This window comes from Protopterus annectens, chromosome 7.part0 (assembly GCF_019279795.1).
Source record: "Protopterus annectens isolate FY-2018-M chromosome 7.part0, PAN1.0, whole genome shotgun sequence".
Taxonomy (NCBI): domain Eukaryota; kingdom Metazoa; phylum Chordata; order Ceratodontiformes; family Protopteridae; genus Protopterus; species Protopterus annectens.
The window spans coordinates 1,522,250,950-1,522,271,272 of record NC_056739.1 but is presented as its reverse complement, the minus strand read 5'-3'; the positions used below and the strand labels follow the sequence as shown (position 1 = coordinate 1,522,271,272).

The 20,323-nt window shown below is 37.5% G+C and overlaps 1 protein-coding gene across 2 annotated transcripts in view; it reads right to left on the bottom strand.

The window, feature by feature from the left end:
* The window catches only part of ATG7 (autophagy related 7), a 2,350,184-nt gene extending 2,331,705 nt beyond the window's left edge, over nucleotides 1-18,479 (bottom strand). The window contains exon 1 of one of the 2 annotated variants that reach the window (XM_044078060.1): nucleotides 18,374-18,479. The gene's annotated coding sequence lies outside the window, so the exon portion shown is untranslated. Of the gene's footprint in view, nucleotides 1-18,258; nucleotides 18,280-18,373 lie in introns of those variants that run through there. The other variant, XM_044078061.1, reaches the window with a different exon arrangement.
* Nucleotides 18,480-20,323: the final 1,844 nt, after the last annotated feature.

Below are 20,323 nucleotides of genomic sequence, written 5' to 3'. Positions count from 1 at the left end.
GTAAACTGGAGCATAATTTTTAAAACATGAAAATCTGAAATTATTTTTATTTGTTTACCAGGGTAGAAAACTGATCAAACAATGATCAATTACTGGCTCAGCCTAGAAATCATAATGTAACAAAACAATATACAAATAACAATGGCTTACATTTATGAGTAAGCATAAACAATCTGACAAACAAATACACAGAAGATGTAACAAACCAAATAAAATGTTCAGTTACCTAAGTGGAATAGAAAGGGGAGATTAGAGGTACAGGAGGAGGATTAAAGTGGTTCAGATATGGGCAGTAACACCTGGGTTAGTAAAGGTAATAGAACTCTTTAATAGCATAAGTGCATTTAGCCTACAATGAAATTGTTTGTGTCTTTCGGCTTTTTCCGGTTAGGGGTCGCCACAGCGGAACTCTGGTCCGCTAATGATTGACAGTAGACTTTTACGTGCTGGCTTGCTGGGCCTAACGCACAACCTTCAACAAAGGAACGTCCATTCACGCATGTCGACACACAGAAGACGCTCTGAGAATCGAACGGGCAAAGTCTAACTGTGAGGCGACAACGCTACCGCAGCACCACCACCGCAGTCTACAATGAAATGCATTATATAAAACAAAGGAAAAGTTGTGGAAGAAATGGGGTACCTCCAACAGTAAATGCTGAATTAGGGAATGCGGGAAAGTGCTAAAAATAACTAAGTCAATCAGATAACCATGTGAGTTTTATTTGAAAGCAGCACATGACAATACCACAAGAAAAGTAAGGTTTTCAATAATGAATAACATCAGGCCATCGTGTGTAAGTATATCATATTAACTCTGGGTTTTAAGACAGTCATCTGCAATCCTTGCATCATGCTTCTTAACATAAATGTCAGGAACATAGTCAATAAAATACATGAATTCCACGACATCCATCACTTTACTCCCCTGACATTATAGTTATAACAGAACCCTGGTTGAAACCTGAAATTACCAACAATGAAATTATTCCTCCAGATTATAATATTCATAGATGTGATAGAAAAAACAAGCGTGGTGTAGAAGTGGCATTGCCACACTACATAAAAAATGTAAAAGTAAACCTTATACAACTAAGCATGCCTGATTTCAATAACATAGGAGTACTTCTCACCAAACTTGAAAATAAACCGTAACAAATCTCTAACCATAATAGGTAATTGTATTCCTCCTGGCAATACTCCCAGCATAAACTGAGGACTTTTTATACTGGGCTTCTGCAACTTTCCCACTGGAAAGTATCATAATGGATGACTTTAATACTGACTGGTACTCCTATGACTCTGATAACCTACACGACTTCACCCAGGTCATACAATCCACAGCCAGAATAGACAAGGCAACCAAAAGGCATTCTGTCCTAGACTGGATTCTAACAAACTTGACCTAGCCTACCAATCAGGTTGTCTCTCAGAGGGCATTAGTGATCATCTATCAACATACTTAGACACCATCTTCATCCCCATAGAAATACTTTGTACCAACAAATTTGCAACAAAAAAAAACTTAGATCCTCGTATCTTTAACTCCATCTTACAAAAATGTAACTGGACCCTACTCAAAATGTTACCCCTAGATGCTGTTGTGGATTACTTCAACACTACCTTCCTTGATGTATTAAACAGCCTAGCCCCATGTAGGACTACCAGAGTAAAATCTAACTTCACTACATAGCTATCTAAAGATACAAAAAAATTAATCAAACTAAGAGGCAAAGCCTGGATACTGTAGCATACCAACAAAAATCAAGGTAACCTATACCACTGTAAACATCTTTGAAATAAAGCCAAAACTCAAGCCAAACTAAACAAAAAAACATACTATGCAACCATACAGAAGAAGCACTACAACAATCCTAAAATATTATGGCATGCCTTAAGTAAGCTCCATCAACCAGGCCAATCCTCACCTCCTAACCCCATCAAACACTAACAATGACAGCATAGCTGCATAATTCAACTCTTTCTTTACAAGCACTATACTCTCAATTACCAAAACTCACTGCAATGCACCTCCGACTATCCCTACTATAACCAAAGACTAATCTGACTCTTTCTCTTTTAAACCTGTCCAAACTTGCACCATAAAAAAAAAAACTACTGTCTAAACAAAAGCCCACAATCCTATCAGCTGATATCCTGCCATCTGACTTCTTAAAACTAGCAGGAGATGCCATCTCCTATCCAGTATCCATTCCCATTAACTACACTATAACTGAACAACACATTCCACTAATCTGGAAAATATCTTACATAATTCCTCTACACAAATGTGGCACCTCTATCGAATTCTACAACTATAGACTCATAGCAATCTTATCACCCCTATCTAAAATCTTAGAAAAATACATTCATATGCAGTTCTTCAACTACCTCCTGTCCAATAATCTTTCTAGCACACAGCACGGCTTCTGACCATATCATAGAACCACAACTGCCCTGCTCAGCTTTACCAATACTGTCAATCAAAATAGAAATGATAGGAATGTGGTATCTTCTATCTTCCTGGACCTATCCACAGCATTTGATGCTGTTTCCCATCAAAAACTACTTAAACTCTCCCACCTAAAACTCAGCCACTCTTCAATCTCTTGGCTTCTTAGTTACTTAACTAACCATCAACAAGCTGTCAAATGGCAATATGATCTCATTTCCCTCTTACCAGTTACCATAGGGGTCTCCCCAAGGATTAATACTAGGTCCTCTACTTTTCAGTATATTTACCAACAGACTTCATACAGCCACTTCCCTAGCCTCTATTGTCCAATATGCTGATGACTCCACTGTTATCTGTGCTGGACCTACCCTAAAAGAACTCAAAGCTAAAATGTAACAGTCCTTCCTAGCTGTTGAAAACTGGTTATCTGACGCACAACTAATCCTGAATCCACCTATAACTAAACTCATGCTCTTTCACCCCAGTAAAACATGTGACCTCGCAACTCTATTCCAAATACTCCCTTCCAATAATCCCAAAGGTAGGCCAAATGAAATTACTATGTGTACTAATAGACAGTAACCTGAAATTTGATATATACCTATCCCAGACTATTAAAACGACACAGGCAAAACTGGATTCTCTATACAGACTCAAGCCCTTCCTCACTAGCACCACAAGACAGGCAAATCACCAGAAATCACCTACTCTCCACCCTGTTATAAATCTCCCCTATCTGCACCAATCTAAAAAAGATAGATCTATCCAAATTAGAAACTTGCTACAACAGACTTCCTAAATTCGCTACCAACTCCCCCTCACAGGTCGCCCCACTGCTCTGCCTTACAACTAAACTGGACAGAACTACCTCATTAGCTAACCGACACTCAGCTGCTTACAACCCACAGATTGGTTCACTAACAAGAAAAGAAAACTCCTTCTCTTCACCAACTGCTGCAACCACACACTAACTTGTGTCCTCCAATCCATGCATAAATCCTTACTACAAGTATCCAAATCCAACAATACCGCTAGTAACTCTTTTTAACTATATCCCAAAAGTTTGGAATACTATACTACATCCCATCATGGCTACTGATAACCCAACTCAATTTATAAACCTATTCAGAAACTTCCTCAATAATAAATGGCATTTCCCATGCACTAGTCCTGAATAAATCTTCCTCCATATACCAGTCTATCTATACCCAACTACACGATTTTACTACCAAATTGTCCACCTTATGCATCTAATCATACTGGCTGACACCTTTTCCTCCTTTCCACACCCCCTCTACTACTCTACCTTGCTTTCTCAGCTCCTTTCCTCACACCCATTTGCACTGCTTAACTACCTTCCCCAATACCTGCTCTAATGCCCACTTCACCTGTCTTCAGATTCTTCCTACATCTCACCTCTCTCCACTTAACAATCTGCACTATCTCTTTACACAATACATCCACTATCAAACCTGGGATTATTATTTTACTCACAGTTCATCAATTACATGCTCAATATATTAATGTGTAACCTTCTGCTTACTACTTTTCTGTATTGGTTATCAAGTATACAGATGTCATATTTTACTCAATGCTACCCAAGGCAACTGTTTTCTTGTATACTTGTAATTTTTTTATACGTTTGCAATTTTTCTCATATGACTTTCTTTTATGCATCATCTATGGAGCTTTTCTCCCCTTGCCTCTGCTGAAAATGGGTTCTGTCTCATGCAGACACTATTAATAAACAAATGTTAAATAAAATTACATGAAATAAATGCTCAGAAGAAAACATGGCTACAGCCATGTATTACAGTAGGACTCAGATTATGCATCTTTTATCCCTGGAGGAAGCTATCACTTACATTCTGTGATAAATGGAAATATTTAATCTGAGTGCAGAACTGTACTGTTCTTTATTTTCAAAGATGGAAATATTTATTCTGAGTGCAGAACTGTATTGTTCTTTATTTTCAAAGAAATGACTAGTTTTGTCAGGCCAGAAAAATGTCATAAATACAAACAGGGATCATCCCCGTATTAAACCAAACACCTAGCCTATGTCATAGGGTACAGTTAAATACTATACACCTGTAAAACAGGTTACTCTCCAAATACATGTATAATTATTTTTAAGAACATTAGAAGATTATAGCCAAATAAATGATCAGGTACACTAAAGTTGCTTTCGCTAACTAATGTAGTTTACCACATTAAGATATGTAAAGCTAAAGGTAAAGCACTTTTTGCGACGGAAGCACGTTTTTAAAATATTAGACAGTCGTTGCAAAATATGCCATTACTGACACAATTTAGAAAGTGTGCAAATCCTTCTTAAGGTCCTACACTTGTATCTGGTTAGCATCTGAACCCCATGCCTAACTATTACTTCCAATCCCAAACAGTTTACTTGTTCCACATATAATTTGACCTGGGCCAAGTAAAATTGGTAAATATTCTTCTAAACTGTATTTTTACACACTCAGTAAAAAGCAAAATCTCTTACATTTTGTGTGGCTTTAGCACAGTGCAACTCTAGAATCAATAAAACCTGTTGTTTGCTTGTTTGTTTGTTTTTTGTGAAGATTTTCTGGTACCACACATGCATTGCAGGACAGTACACTGTTATAGGACAAAAATGTGTTCACAGGAAAGAACTCTGGGGAAAAAGGCAGACATATACAGTGTAAGCACATCTCTGATTATCACTGCAGCTGGTACCTTAGATATTATTAGTGCACTCAGGATGAGATACCCATGGTATAATGATGCCATAAGTCACGACCCCAGAAGGAAATATATGGTGCAATGAAAGGGTGCAAGAATGATAAACATTAATGCCCAGGTTCAATGAAGGAGTCCAGAAACACAAAAATAAAAAATAATAATAGGAAAAATAAAAACAAAAACTTTGTTCGCTATGTGGTGTTAGAATCCTAAACAGAATTTTTATAAAACCTTCCCAGCATAAGAACATATACCGTGTATATATAAATGCATGACTGATTTACAGTGGCTATTCTGTGCCTTAACAAATCACTTCTAAAGTCCTCAAGTCTGTACATCTTAATACCAATTCATATTAAGCAATAACTCAGCAAAGACCTGTTCTGTTGCCATTTTGGGGACAAAAGACTTCTCTGAACCAAGATTTTCAAGAATTTAAGAAATGTGTAAGGAGCAGTGACAGTGACTACAGCCATGGTCAAAATAAGCCATGCTGTCAAGTGGGGCCCACAGCCTAAGTGGTCAACAAGATCCAGAACCATTTCCACTTTCCTAGTCAGCTGTGAAGGACAATCACTGTTGTAGTTTCTGCAGTATCAGTTGTAGGGTGTAGGACAAATATGTGGTAGGGGGTAATAATACAGGACATCTCTCTAAGTGTCTTGCACTACTGAGGAGAGTAAAGTAGTAATATAATGGTCATTTCTGTAAAATTATTAAGCAAAATATTACAACCAACGTGGATATACTACTTAGCAAGACTATTGCAGATACATAAATAAATAACTTACATCGTGGTATAATTCAAATAAGATGTGCTTAATACATGAAAAGCTTATTACAACACCAGAATCTAAACAGTATATCAGTGATCAACATATGCCAGTTTCACACTGTTTTTCAACACATTATTGTATGAATAAACAGCATTTGAAAATTATGAAATGGGAATGAGATGTGCATTAATAAAAAACATAAAATACTTCTAAATTATCCTTGTCTATAGTTATTTTAGCATAATCCTTGCACAAACTGAGCAAGTAGTAACCACGGAAATTTTTTCTGTGTGCCCAGTATATATCTTCAGGCCACTGTTTTACTGGTGTGGGATTGTTATATGGTTCCAACTCTGAGAAATGTGCCATCATCTATCACATGTACTGTCACTCATATAAACAGTTCAATTCCTTTTTAAAACACTTGAAACCACTGCAATGATAATGTGTGGATGTGATCTGAAAAGAGATATGTAGCATGCAAGGCCTTCTCCACTGAATCTTAACGTTAAGTGAATAATGTCTTCTGCATGCCTGCTATCCCTTCTCACCCAAATCTATCTCAATCTCCTTCATTCAGTTTCTAAGTTCTTCAATCAGTCCAGTGAATGTGACTGGATGGTCAGTTCTAGTTAGTCCTGTTAAATAAAATATTGATGTTTACAGGGCAGATGGAATGTTGTTTAGGACCATATACTTCAATTGTAAATGTTATCATGGACTCTATAAAATGGGTATAAGAAAGATATTGATGTCAGCATCTTCTCAGTCATTCCACTGGAAGCATGATTAGCAATTTATCTTCCAGAACTGTAATAAACAACTGACATCATGACTTCTCATCTGGATTACAGTCTTAGCATTTTGTGTCTACAAGGAGCTACTTTGATAGTTTATTTGTATGCAAGGCACAAAATGCACTAAAACAAAATGCACCACATACTCTCCTCCTCTTCTGTGTACACTACACAACTGATTTGTGTCCGCACTCTTATTTCAGTAAGTATTGCAAAGCTCAGCTCCCATTCTGACCACAAATTTTGAGTAAATGAAGAACACATTTTTTCCTGTACTCCGGCCTGCAGTACTATGAGGCAGCTCATATCCCTTAAACATGTAAAAGAGTGGAAATAATGAAGGAGTCAGCCAATAAACTCAGTAAGATAAAAAAAAAACAAAAATGAATAGCAACAACCAAATGGAAATGTTAGGCTAAGACAACTGCAGCCTGCAGCAATTACATAACCTTCTTACTAATTTATGTTCTTCGATGGGAAGGAAGACACCACCATCCTATTTCACATCAGCCACTCTTAGCTACAGGAAGACAGCACATCCGCCACTCTCTACAGCTACAGGAAGACAGCACATCCTATTTCTCATCCGCCACTCTCTACAGCTACAGGAAGACAGCACATCCTATTTCACATCCAGCACTCTCTACAGCTACAGGAAAACACCCACCCTATTTCATATCTGACACTCTCTACAGCTACAGGAAGACACCACATCCTATTTCACATCCAACACTCTCTACAGCTACAGGAAGAGACCGCATCCTATTTCACATCCGACACTCTACAGATACAGGAAGACTCCACATCTTATTTTACATCAGACACTCTACAGCTCGACACACCCATGGTTAGTATGATCTTCTATGCCAAAAACTTTGATGGCCATCCATGGTTTACTTTGTGGGCATGTACACACAAGGTATGTGTGGAAATTCCTGAAGGGACTGTGACGCCCGCCACTCCTACCAATATGTGATGGGCATCAATATGTGTCATCTCCACACTGGGTCAGTAATCAAGTCGCCTGAATCCTCACCGCTAACACTGGAGAGGGACATGAACTTGGGAACCTAATGGATACACTCAGTGTTTCCAGATGCAGACCTCTCTGCATCAAGTACAATTTCCCTTAAGGGAACAGACTCAGCCCAGGGTCTGGATGTGTCCATGTCTGTCTCTCTCTAGATCCCCAATAAGACTCCCAACTGGTACAGCTGTAGGATTAGGTCCTCAGCCAAGTGTCCAAGCCTAATCCTCCAGCAACCTCTCTGTAAACCAAGTGCTTCATGTCCATGCACCAAGTAGCTCACACATAAACACACTGAGAGATCTGACTTTAAACACACAGACACACACACCTGGGAAAGGCTGGCACAGATGTACCTGCTGTGCCCCCTTCTGCCATAGTATAAGGGAGTTATCACTGCCACCAGATACTTCACAATCAGCTACTCAATGGCCTTAACAAAGGATGTCCAATTATACTGTGCAATATTAATATTAATACAAATGGTAGCAGTTCACCAAGATGGCTAGGCCCTCTAGAGTGGCCCACACAGTGACACCAAATAGAAGTACTGTCAAAGGTTAGATACTCTCTACAAGAACCAGCAACAATAAAAGTATTAAATATATGTAATAATAAAAGTACATGAAAATACTGAATATATATTCACAGTAAACCAGAGTTCAAATCACAGGAAACATTAAAAACACTGAATAACAAACTCAGACAAATAAAGAAAAAACAATATCTAAACTAAGCGTCACTATATTCCTGACTGAATCTAAGAGAATTTTACTGTTCCCTAATAACTTACTTGGGCAAGGCAAGATGAAATATATGAGCAGTCCTTCTAGTCAGACTCCCAAACAGAATACTCTATATTCTCTGAGATTACTTCCTGTAAAATATAATATCCAAGATGACTTGCAGAATAATCTCATCTGGTCACCTGACTCTAGGTTCCCACAACATTTCCTTTTGAAATTTGAAACAGGACTTTAGCAGACTGCTACAACACACATTTAGAGCTTTTATGGCAATGCCCAAGAGCCAGAAACATTTACAACACTTCTCTCTTCTTTGCAAAAGCTAACAGATAATGTCTGCTCCAAGACCTACCATCTCTGGTTCTACTCAGCACTGTGGGGTACCGTTCAATGATTTAACGGCTCATTTACATTTAATTTATTTTCCTTAAAATAAGCCAGCTGGTTAATCCTTGCTGCGCCAGTGTCCTCTATTTAAACACATGCATTTAATTCAGAAACCATAATACATGTACATTCCTCTTCGTTTCAACAGGGTGCACTGTTGATACATTCAACACAATTAAAACAAAATGAAGTAGTGCACAAAAAACCAAAGACAAGCAAAAAATTAATCCACGACCTTGAAGAAAGGAACCGGAGCTCTGCTAAAGTCCACAAAGCTGTAATTTTATTTCTGAAATATTCCAAAAGTCACAGATAAAATCACACAAGCGCTTTCGCTCAGGCAATCCTGAGCTTTGTCAAGTGAAAACAAGTTGCAGTGTGCAATAACCTCCATTAAATAGCCTGGCAATTATACAATTAATTAATAAAATCTAATACTAAAGTGCTCTGGTAATTTAAAGTTGTGTATTAAAAGATGTTAATCATTACATCAACTTGAAAATGAAATGTTTGCAATGACATATGCACTTATAAAAAATGGAATAACCTTAAAAAACATTTTAAAATGCCAGTTTCGTAGGTTTCAGAGAATAGAAGTCTGAAGTCTCATTGGGGTTGAAGATTGTTAAAAAATATTTAAAAATGTGTTTAGATTATTAGTAGATTAATAAAAAATATTTATTTTACACTGGTAAAACATGCAGTTAAATATGCGTGAGATATTTTTAATGCCCATCTATGTAAAATTTCATGTTGAATTTGATTTATTGGTTGGAGTCATGTAGCCTTGAGTATTCAATAATTTAATGTGCTGTGTGGAGATGTTGTGATATGAAAGGGGGTCAAGTATGAGAGTTACAACCTAGCCCTCCTGAGCTTGAGGACCGGTTTAATACTGATCATCCCATTCAGACCTGGTGGCTTCCCTGCATTCAGTCTCAACTGCCATAATAGTTCACGGTAGCCCAAGGTGGATTCCCAGTCACCACCTCTTGCATCTGGCTCAACTTGTTCCAGGACTAGGAACTGAATTTTGGGTTCTGGGCAGGAGAGTGAGTGTTTGTAGAAGGCGTTGGTTTCCTTCTTCTTGGTCATGTCATAAAGATGCTCGTAGATACGTTTTCTTAATTCCCTCTCAGTTTTGCCCACGTAGAAACTTTGACAGTTGGTGCACATCCCCAAGTATACAACCCCTCTGGTGGCACAGGTGTAAAATCCAGTAGGGTGTATCTTGTAGTTTCTAGACGGGAGGTATGGTGCTGTCTCTTTGGATATGGCATGACACTGGGCACAGGCGCCACATTTGAATGTGCCCAGCCTTGGTTGTTTTACCTTCATCCTGTTTCCTTGATTTCTTTCAAATAATTCCTTTAAATTAGCACCTCTTTTACGAACGAAACTAGGTTTAGGTGGTATGTAGTCCTTTAGTTCTTCAAAGAGGGTTAAAACCGGCCAATGATGTAAAATTGTTTCTTCCAATTCATAGGAATTTGATGAATATGTGTGTGCAAAACTGTTAGTGTGAACAGCATCCTTGTTTTGTGTGTTGTTGGTCACTGGTACAAATCCCCCCCCCCCCCTAGTATTGGTTTATAGAGGGAATGTCGTGCAGATTTTACCTCTGCTACTAAAGTTAAAAACAGTTCCAAAGGGTAACCTCTCTCCAAGAAAAGGTTTTTCAAAAATTCCACCTCAGATTCAAAATCTTTCTGCGTACTGCATATTCTACTTGCTTTGATGAGCTGTCCCTTAATGATCCCCATATGGTGGGTGAGCACTTTCGAAGTGTAGCAAGGAGTTAGAAAATGTTGCCTTGCGGTGTAGTTTGGAATGAAAGGTTTTCTGATTGTAGTCCTTGTAGAGAGTAATGTCCAGATAATGAAGTTCGTGCTGATCCACTGTGTGTGTGAATTGTAAGAAATTCGTTGCTGAATTGATGTGTGTGAGGAATTCAGATAGGTTCTCTTCAGAGCCAGACCATAAAATACAGATGTCATCCAAATAACGTCTGTAAAAAAGAATGTGATCCTTCCATGGGGGTATTAAAACAAATGTGTGCTCCCACATGTGCAATACTACATTTGCGTAGAAGGATGCACAAGATGCCCCCATGGCAACCCCCTTGCGTTGCCGGTACAATTCACCATTAAAAAAGATGAAGTTGTTGGACAAAACCATCTCCATCATTTCGGTAAGCAAGTTGGACATTTTGTTACTAAGGGTTGTCTTCTGGCCTAGAAATTGGGCAAACCATTCCAAACCTTCTTGGTGAGGGATGCTAGAAAAAAGATCTTTGATGTCCACTGTGACCATTAAGATGTCTGGTGAGTAGCAAGAGGTGGGAATGTCCCGAAGGAAGTGCCAGGAATCCTTGCAGACATGGGACAATAAAGACGTGTATTCTTTAGTCATGTAATCAATAAATTTTCCCAAGGGCTCAGTCACTCCACCTGCTCCTGATACAATCGGCCTGAATTGTAGTGGATTAATTCCTTTGTGGGTTTTAGGTATCCCAAAGATGACTGGTATTCTGGGTTTTTCCACGTGTAAGTAGTTGTAGACCTTTTCGTTGATGGCCTGTTGTAATAGGAGGTCACTAAGATAGTAATTAATCCCAGCGAAGGCGATGTTGATCTCGTTTCGTGAAACCGTCTCATATTGTTCATCATTCTGCAACATGGTGTGCATGTGGGCTTCGTAATCCTCTGAGAACATAAGGACAATTCCCCCTCCTTTATCAGGTTTCATGACCCTGATTTTTTCTTCGTGCAAGTGTTTTATAAAGTTCATTTCTTGTTCAGAAAAATTTGGATGAAGTAGAATTTCTTGGTTATTGTATACTTTCCTGAAGTCGTTTTCCACTAATTTTTCAAAAAAGAGGATTATTGGGTGTAGTGGGGGGTTAAAGAGGCTTGTACGCGTTGGGCCTGTTGCATTAAGTGTTTGACCCTTGAAAATCAGGTTTAAGTTTAGAGCTCTGGTAAACATTTTTAGATCTATCAAAGCTTGTGTTAAATTCATGGGTTTAGTTGGGACAAAATGTAGCCCTCGGGTGAAAACATCAAAAGCATTTTTAGGAAGGTTCATGTCAGTATAATTGTATATGACAAAGTTGTTTCTCCTTGAAATAATACAGTTACCCTCAATATTGGTAGAATTTTGAATGTGTAAACCCAGATTTGGGGCTTGGTCAGTTATAGGATCATTCAGGGATGTTGGGGTAGTTGATGTATGGTGGTTTGTTAGTGAACAAAATTCCAAGACCTCGGTGCCTGCCTTTGTCTCTGTCCCCAAACCCCGGTCTGGCCGGGGTTCTGTTGAAAATCCTGGTTATTGGTGCCCTTTCTATTCTTCTCTGCTAGCCTTTCACTTCTTCTAGGGGGTTCCTCTTGTCTGTCATATGTATCACTAGCCCTATCTGGGTTTGTGGTGTTGTTTTTGGAAGAAGTTTTATTGTAACCATTGGGGCTAGGGTAGGCAAGGCCATCCCTATATTCGATGAGATCACGTTCTAATTTCCTTAATTTTCTGTTAAGAATCTTATCACAAAAAACATCAACATTGTCAAAAACCTTGTCATAGTTTGGTTTAAAAGCACTAAAATCAGTACTAGATGTTAACTCATTGTTTAAAGTGTCTAATTCATTCATTAATGTTTGTGCTTTCAATTCATATTCCCCTACCATTACATGCAACATTTCTAATCCAGCTTTATCAAAAATCTCACACAAATTAAAATAATAATCAGTACCATACTGGACATTGTTTGGAAATTTAAAGAAGCGTAGCCCTTTCGGGACACGGACATCTTTTAATACACAACTTTAAATTACCAGAGCACTTTAGTATTAGATTTTATTAATTAATTGTATAATTGCCAGGCTATTTAATGGAGGTTATTGCACACTGCAACTTGTTTTCACTTGACAAAGCTCAGGATTGCCTGAGCGAAAGCGCTTGTGTGATTTTATCTGTGACTTTTGGAATATTTCAGAAATAAAATTACAATTAAAACAAGAAAAGCTCACAAATTACATTTTCAGCACAAACATCTGTACAAATCAGCCCGATATACAAATGACACATTATTTATAAAATTCCAGCTAGCTGTGCTGGCACAAGTCTCATATCCACTGCCCTGCTTCTCCATGGCATGGCTGGCAGTACCTCCTATCATCCCTGGGACTTTGCTACGAACTTCTGGCTGCATCTCCTTTGACTGCAGAATACATCAAACAATGCAAAAAAAAATCACACAAATATTGGACCATGAATCAACATTTCATCACTGACTCGTCAAAAGCTAACCAGGTACATGATAAAGACCCCAACTGGGTGCTAGCACACTTACAGCTAAGGAACCACACTCACCTTAGTATTGCCTCTGATTACCCCCCAACCTTCCTCAATTGCAACTATTTGAGACACAATCTTGCAAACGTTCACACAAAGTCCTAAAAGGAATACAGTTATTCTGAAGGGAGTCAACTTGGATACTAATGGCCATAAAGAAAAACAGATAAACAACATGCTACAAAATTTCAACTTAGAACAATGTATAAAGCAGCCAACCAGACCCAACCTGAAAGCAGGAAAGCACTTTACTCAATCTTAATTTTATCAACTTGGCCCAACAATGCATTAACACTAAAATTCTGCCAAATTTCATAAGTGCCCACTGGCCACTGCTATCCTTCAGGCTGTTCTTCTTATTTGTCCTTCAGAGATATAAAAACCTACTTCCCACATAAAGTAAGGGAAGGGCTGACCAGCCATTAATATAAACTGGCTATGCTTAATTTTCATCTGAATTTTATCTATTGGTCCCTCCTTTACCACATTGATGACCATGAAAGCATCTTGTTATATTTCATCAGTACTCTTTCTGCTATCCAGAGCTCTGTTTTCCCTTGTGTACATAGAAGGTTATGAGGTCAGAAATGTCCCTGGCTTACCACTGAAATCAAAACTCTCATGACAGAAGAGGATAAAGCCTGGTTTATCTGGAAAGAAAATCCAGGTAATATCCTCCTACATAAAATATACATATCCTTAGTAAAACAGCCAAGAATATCTATAAACTCAGCCAAGTCCATTTAAGGTAGAAATAAACATGTCTGGTACTAATAATCAAAAAAAGATAAAAATAAAACACCCAACAAGACAGTCTTCCAATTTCACTTTTCTGAGCAAAAATATCCTTAATAACTACAGCATTATTTCATCAGAGGATTATACAAACCATATCAGCTCTTCCAATTAAATCACTACTAAAACACATCTTAATCCTAGCTCTAACCAATAAACTATTCAAAGTAAACCTCCACCTGAAATGCACATTCTTGTAGCATATCCAACCACCTTCCACATCTGAGATGTTTTTGAAAAGGAAACCTAAACTTTATCAAAGAACTTGAAACCCTCCATCCGCCTCCCTTTCACTGCCCTCCACCCTAGCTTCCTTACAAAGGCAGCAGACAAAATAGGCAAACCTCTTAGATTTATAACCTCTCACTACAGGAATTGCTTCACCAGCCCTGAAACATGCCATCATTATACCTTTTCCTAAGGTATTCCAGCCTCAAACACATAAAGACCATTGACGTATCTCTACTATTTCCCCTTTTGCAAAAAATTTTGAAAAAGTTCTTTATAAACATCCGTTTAAACATTTTAATAATTATGCCTTCTATCTAAAAGAAGAATAACTTCAGAAATGGTTTTAGCAAAACCACCACTATACTCTCAGCATCAGACACCATCTATAGCAACCTAAACAACAGTCTCCTTACAGTCCATACTTTCACAGATAAAATCTGTGCCTTTGAAACTGTTCAAAATTCTACTTGAAAAATTACAATTCAATTCAACTTGGAACATGATATTATTGATGACTTACCTGAACTTAACCTTACCCTCTATACAGAAGATCTTTTATTATCCAGAAAAACAGCTGTCCCACAGTCCTACAATCTCTACTCCAGCTATCCTTCTCTGATCTTTGTCAATGGTCTGAGCAAAGTGAATTCCAAATTAACCACAAAAAAAAAAAAGGTTATACTTCTTTCTGCCCTCACGGAGCCCCTTGACTGCCTGCTCTTATCCTAGACAATAACAAACATATTCCTTTTGTAACCAAGTACAAACACTTGGGCCTAACCCTTGACTTTATATTAAGTTTTCCACCCACACTGATGCTATAATTAATGCTATCCTCTCACAACTAAAACTCTTCTACAGGATATTGCATCTACTATCTCTTACTGCCCACAAAGCACTGACCACGAATCTTCATTCCAAGAATGTTCCTGACCTTAAACCAGGATTCTGTCCTTCAGTATTCTCTTTGCAATCTGCTTATAATAGTCAAAAGACTAAAAGTGTCAGATATGCCCCATACACCATTGCAACCTTCTAAAATTACCTAAACTGGCTACCCATTACTGAAAATTCCACTAATTATGAATGCATCTTACTACATACAATTCTAAACTATGACTTCTGCTCCCCTCTGAAAAGAAATCTCCAAATCAGAGAACAACTCTAGGAATTCCACAGGAGAACTTAATATTATTTGACAATCCTTCATTTAAAACAGTCATTGGTGAAAGAGCCTTCTCACAAAAAGGACCAGTTCTCTGGAACAACGAACCGGCTGCAACAAGGCATTGAGGTATTTATATAAAGCTTAAGAAGTCCCTTTCTACGCATTTCTTCAAGAAAGTTGCTTGTAAATGCTTTAGGGATAACAAACTCTTTAAAAGGCTTAACATTCTAAAAATGTCATTTAACTCTTCATTCACCTGTATTCCTCTCTTAGCCTCTATGTCTATCTCTGTAATATCTCCCTTTTTCATTTTTAAGGAAATTGAGTTTTAAACCTTTAAAAAGCAATTTCATGTAGCCAAACTGTATTGCAAACCATGTAAACTGATAACTGTATATGAACTTTCTAAATTTTGCAAATATGTAAACCTAACAATCTATCATTTTCGAAGTGTATAAATTAATTTTGCATTCACTGCACTGTTTATTTCCACTGTGCTCAGGCAGCAGCTGAAAAGGGTCTCTGGAACAGTACACCAACCCAGTTACTACATAGAAAGTACATAGATAAATAAAAATACAAGCTAGTCGGGGGTGTAGTCAGAAATGTACTTTTTTTATTTTCCTGCCCTCACCATCCAGCTAGTGTTTAAAAAATGCTCACCCTCAGAATGTTGCCACTATTAATATATGCAAGAAACACATTATTTAACTGTCACTTAAAACCATAATATTGCTATTTTTACAGGTGCATTCCTCTTACAAAACCATATTTTCTACAGTTCTGTACTGGAAAAGCTTCAAAAACATTACTACCCTCTAACTTTTTTCAAGCCCCTCATCATTGAGCTACAGAGACCACAAAGGACATGTCTTGAAAAGTATCATCGTAGACCAGGCACGTTGTTATTAGCCTGCTAAAAGATGGAAAATACCCTCAGGGAAAACAAAGGGCATTAGCCATGTCTGCACATCAAGAATAAAGACCCACTGCATATATATACACACACACACATATACATATATATATATATATATATATATATATATATATATATATATATATATATATATATGGGATCACTACATAATCTCGAAAGTTTGAAATACCGCATTTCAAACTTTCGAGACTATATAGCCAAAACTCCTAATTACAGAAAGACCAAAAGAGCAAATTTCAAAATCCCGATCATCGAGAGTTTGACATTCACACTTCTGGTTTTGCGATATGGTGGAATGTTAGGTAACTATAAATGTGTTCGTTAGGGTTTAGTGTGCAAGTGTGTGTTGTGACCGTGATGTGTGTGTGCGAGGAGAATATAGGTGTGTGGTGGTGTTTTATGTGTTTGTGCATGTAGTGCAACCTTGGAGTTAGAATATTTAAGTAGGGGAGCGTGTGGGGGGTGCAGGAGGCTTGGCCCTCTTCTTGTCTGTAGTTTAGGTTTGTGTTCTGGGGGACAGTGTGTGGTGTATGTTGAGTGTAGGTTTCGGCAGTCTGAATTTTGCGGTTTTGATATGTCAGTATTTTAGTGTTTCAGGTATTTGGTCTCAGGATTTTGGGCGTCGGTAGTTTGGGTTTTCGGGAATTAGTAGTGGTTTTAATATATATATATATATATATATATATATATATATATATATATATACACACACACACATATATATATATATAAAAACCTCACAGCAACAGGTTCCCCAGTTTGATTCTTGTCTGGGGCTCCTTCTGTATGGAGTCTGCTTGCCCTTCAAGTGTTCATATGGGTTTTCTCCAGGTACTTCTCTTTCCTCCCATACTCCAAAGACATACAGGAGGTGGATTAGACACTAAATTGGCCATAGGTGTGAATGTGTATATATGTTTGTGTTGTAGAAAAACAACTGCAGCAGGGCTCGACACCTGGCAGTGTGAACTTTGGCTCTACACAGCTGTCACTTTTGAAGTGACATCCCCAACCATAGCAAAATGGGAAATGGGGTTGTGGAAGGATGGATCCACACTCACACTGATTTATCTATATATGTATATGTATACGTGTATGTGTGTATATATATATATATATATATATATATATATATATACACATATACAGACAGACACACACACACACACACACCCTCTCAACCTCTTACAGCAAGAAATCTGGATAAAGCCATAAATAACAGTGGGACAAATATACTCAAAATTAGGGACAATTTTTAAATATTGCTCTTACAAACTTAGAGAGTTGATAGAATAATTTGCATTAGCATGAATTTTTAACTTCAAGCTTCAATGATTTGTCACTAATTTGCCAGAAAACTACAAATTTATGAAAAAACGGACCAAAAATATGAGGCAAAAATCTTGACAGTTTGCGAAAATGTGTACAGTTGAGAGGTATGACACACACACTCATACATTCACACATTACGCAAATGACAAATTCTCCTTACTGCACAGAGCATAGCAGCACAAAATCCTTCCTACAGGACGTTCAGTGCTCTTCGTTTCTTAAAGCTTAACCCAAAATGACAGAACTGCAACAGTATAAACCCAGGTACACCTTTCTTTTTTAAGCTACACAGGAACTGTAACGAAATAAGCACACTCAAAACAATCTTATCCTGCAGTTAGAAATCTTATCATAATCAAATGAAAATAAAAATGAAGTCTAAGTAATTAAAATCTGCATAATTTGTTCAACAGCAACGTCCTAAGCACGTTTATTACGCTTGCATTTTGTGTTCCCCTTTGCTACTATTAATTTTTCAGATCTGTTAACTTTGTTTCTATTTATTTGTATTAAAAGTATCTTACGTCAAAAGATGGTACCGTCCACATTTGGTTATTATGGTGTACAGTTATATTGATCAAATAACAATACTCACACCACGTGGGAGTTTGAATATGGGAAAAATAGTTTTGAACTGACCTGTCTTCCTTTATACTTTTCTTATTACAGATATCTACAAGTTTTTTTCCATCCTCGATTAACTTCACCTGATCACGTTTTGTACTACCGGGGTGTAAAACACGCCCCTACGACATGACGTGTACGAAGGAGAAGCTCCGTAATAACACGACCTCTTTAAAAGGAAAACAGGTCTTAAACTGAATGATTCATAATTAGAACGTTGGAATGTGTTTTTACGTGGACTGGAGTAAGGATTTCAAGTAGCTTAAGCTGTTTTTAATTGATTTTATTGTATTATTACGGTAGCAAATACTTTAGTGTGCAGATAGTACGTTTTAAGATGTTACAGTAGCACGGGTTTATAATAATATTTGTGTTTCCATAGCTTTCAAATCATTTGTTCAAGATTTGTTTTAAGATGTTACAGTAGCACGGGTTTACAATAATATTTGTGTTTCCATAGCTTTCAAATAATTTGTTCAAGATTTGTTGCCAAAGATAAACTTTTAACTCGGAACTGGATTTGATATCAAGATGCATTTTCTGAGTGATAATAAGTATGAAGTTCTAATACTTGACACTACTGATTGTAATTCTCAGTTATTTAGCATAAAATAAAACATCTTAGGAGGGAGGGAGCAAAGGTATAAGTAGAATTCTGAATATTCTGCAACATCAAGGACAGTTGAGAGGCTTGACTTTCTCTAAAATGTAGATCTGTTCTTCTCAACTGCAGTGATTTTGCCCCTCTTAGTCCTCTTAATTTTACTGATTTCTCATTTATTTATATATTTGTTAAGCGGGGTAGTGCACTGATCAGTGTTGACCAATCTTCATAAAGTCAGGCCTGTTCAATTTCAGGTTTAGTCAAGTAAGGTTCTTCATAAAGTCAGGCCTATTGATGGGAACATACGTTATTAAATACATCAAGTAAGCCTTGAGAAAGATTCCTAATTGCTTAGGGCCTCGTGCAGGAAGGACTTCAGCTGTGGAAATAAATAAGGAAGTGCTCTTCTTTCTGGCCCTCTGTTAGATCGCTGCTGCTAAAAGGGTGAGAGTTATGTGTGGAACAATGAGGTTAAAGGCGGAGCACTTATGAGCAACTTACATTTTTAACTAGAAAACATTATGTGAATATTTTACTTTTTGCTTATAAAAATTTCTTTTTAAGACTTACAATGACTTAGTATTACTGACATGATCACTAGTAAAGGAAAAAGCAGTTCAAGGACACCAGAAAACAGCTCACAGTTAATTTATTGCAGTAAAATTCCACACAAGCGCTTTCGACCTGACACAATGCAGGGCTTTATCAAGTGAATAAAAACACATACAATTACAGCCATTTAAATATCCTGTTCTCAAAAAGGTGACAAATTGTCTTAAAGGTATATGACCTCAATCACTACATACTTAGCAAAATTAAAACAATTCACATTTTTCTATGTAAAATAGTACAATCTCTTAAACATAAATCATTCGTGAAATATTAATATGTGTACAAAATATACCAATATTAAAATTTTCTAGCCTCCTTTATTAAATATTGCTTAACAGAAATATGGTTATTCAGACCTGGAGGTTAGTTGCATTAAGCTTCACCTGCCTGTAGGTTTCCCTACAACTGAGCTGCATATAAGCCTAATCAAAAAGGTACTCTGGCTTTTGCCACCCAAGAAAATTATTTTGCTGTGTCCCTGTTGAGCAGAGCCACAGAAGTGATCCCTGGGGTGAATTTCCTATTTCCCATCCAATCATCAAGATTTTTCTGGAAGAGTGCTAATGAGAAGCTTTGATATAGATGGATAGTTTGTTCCAGAGTATGGGAAGACTCTGGGACAGGAATCTATCCCTCCAGCATGTTCTGTTTATTGTGGTGACAAGGTTTAGGTCCCTAGAGCATGTTGCTCTGAGGGTTTGGGATTTCTTTAAGTGGAGCATGTCCAACAGCTTTGGGTTTGACATAGC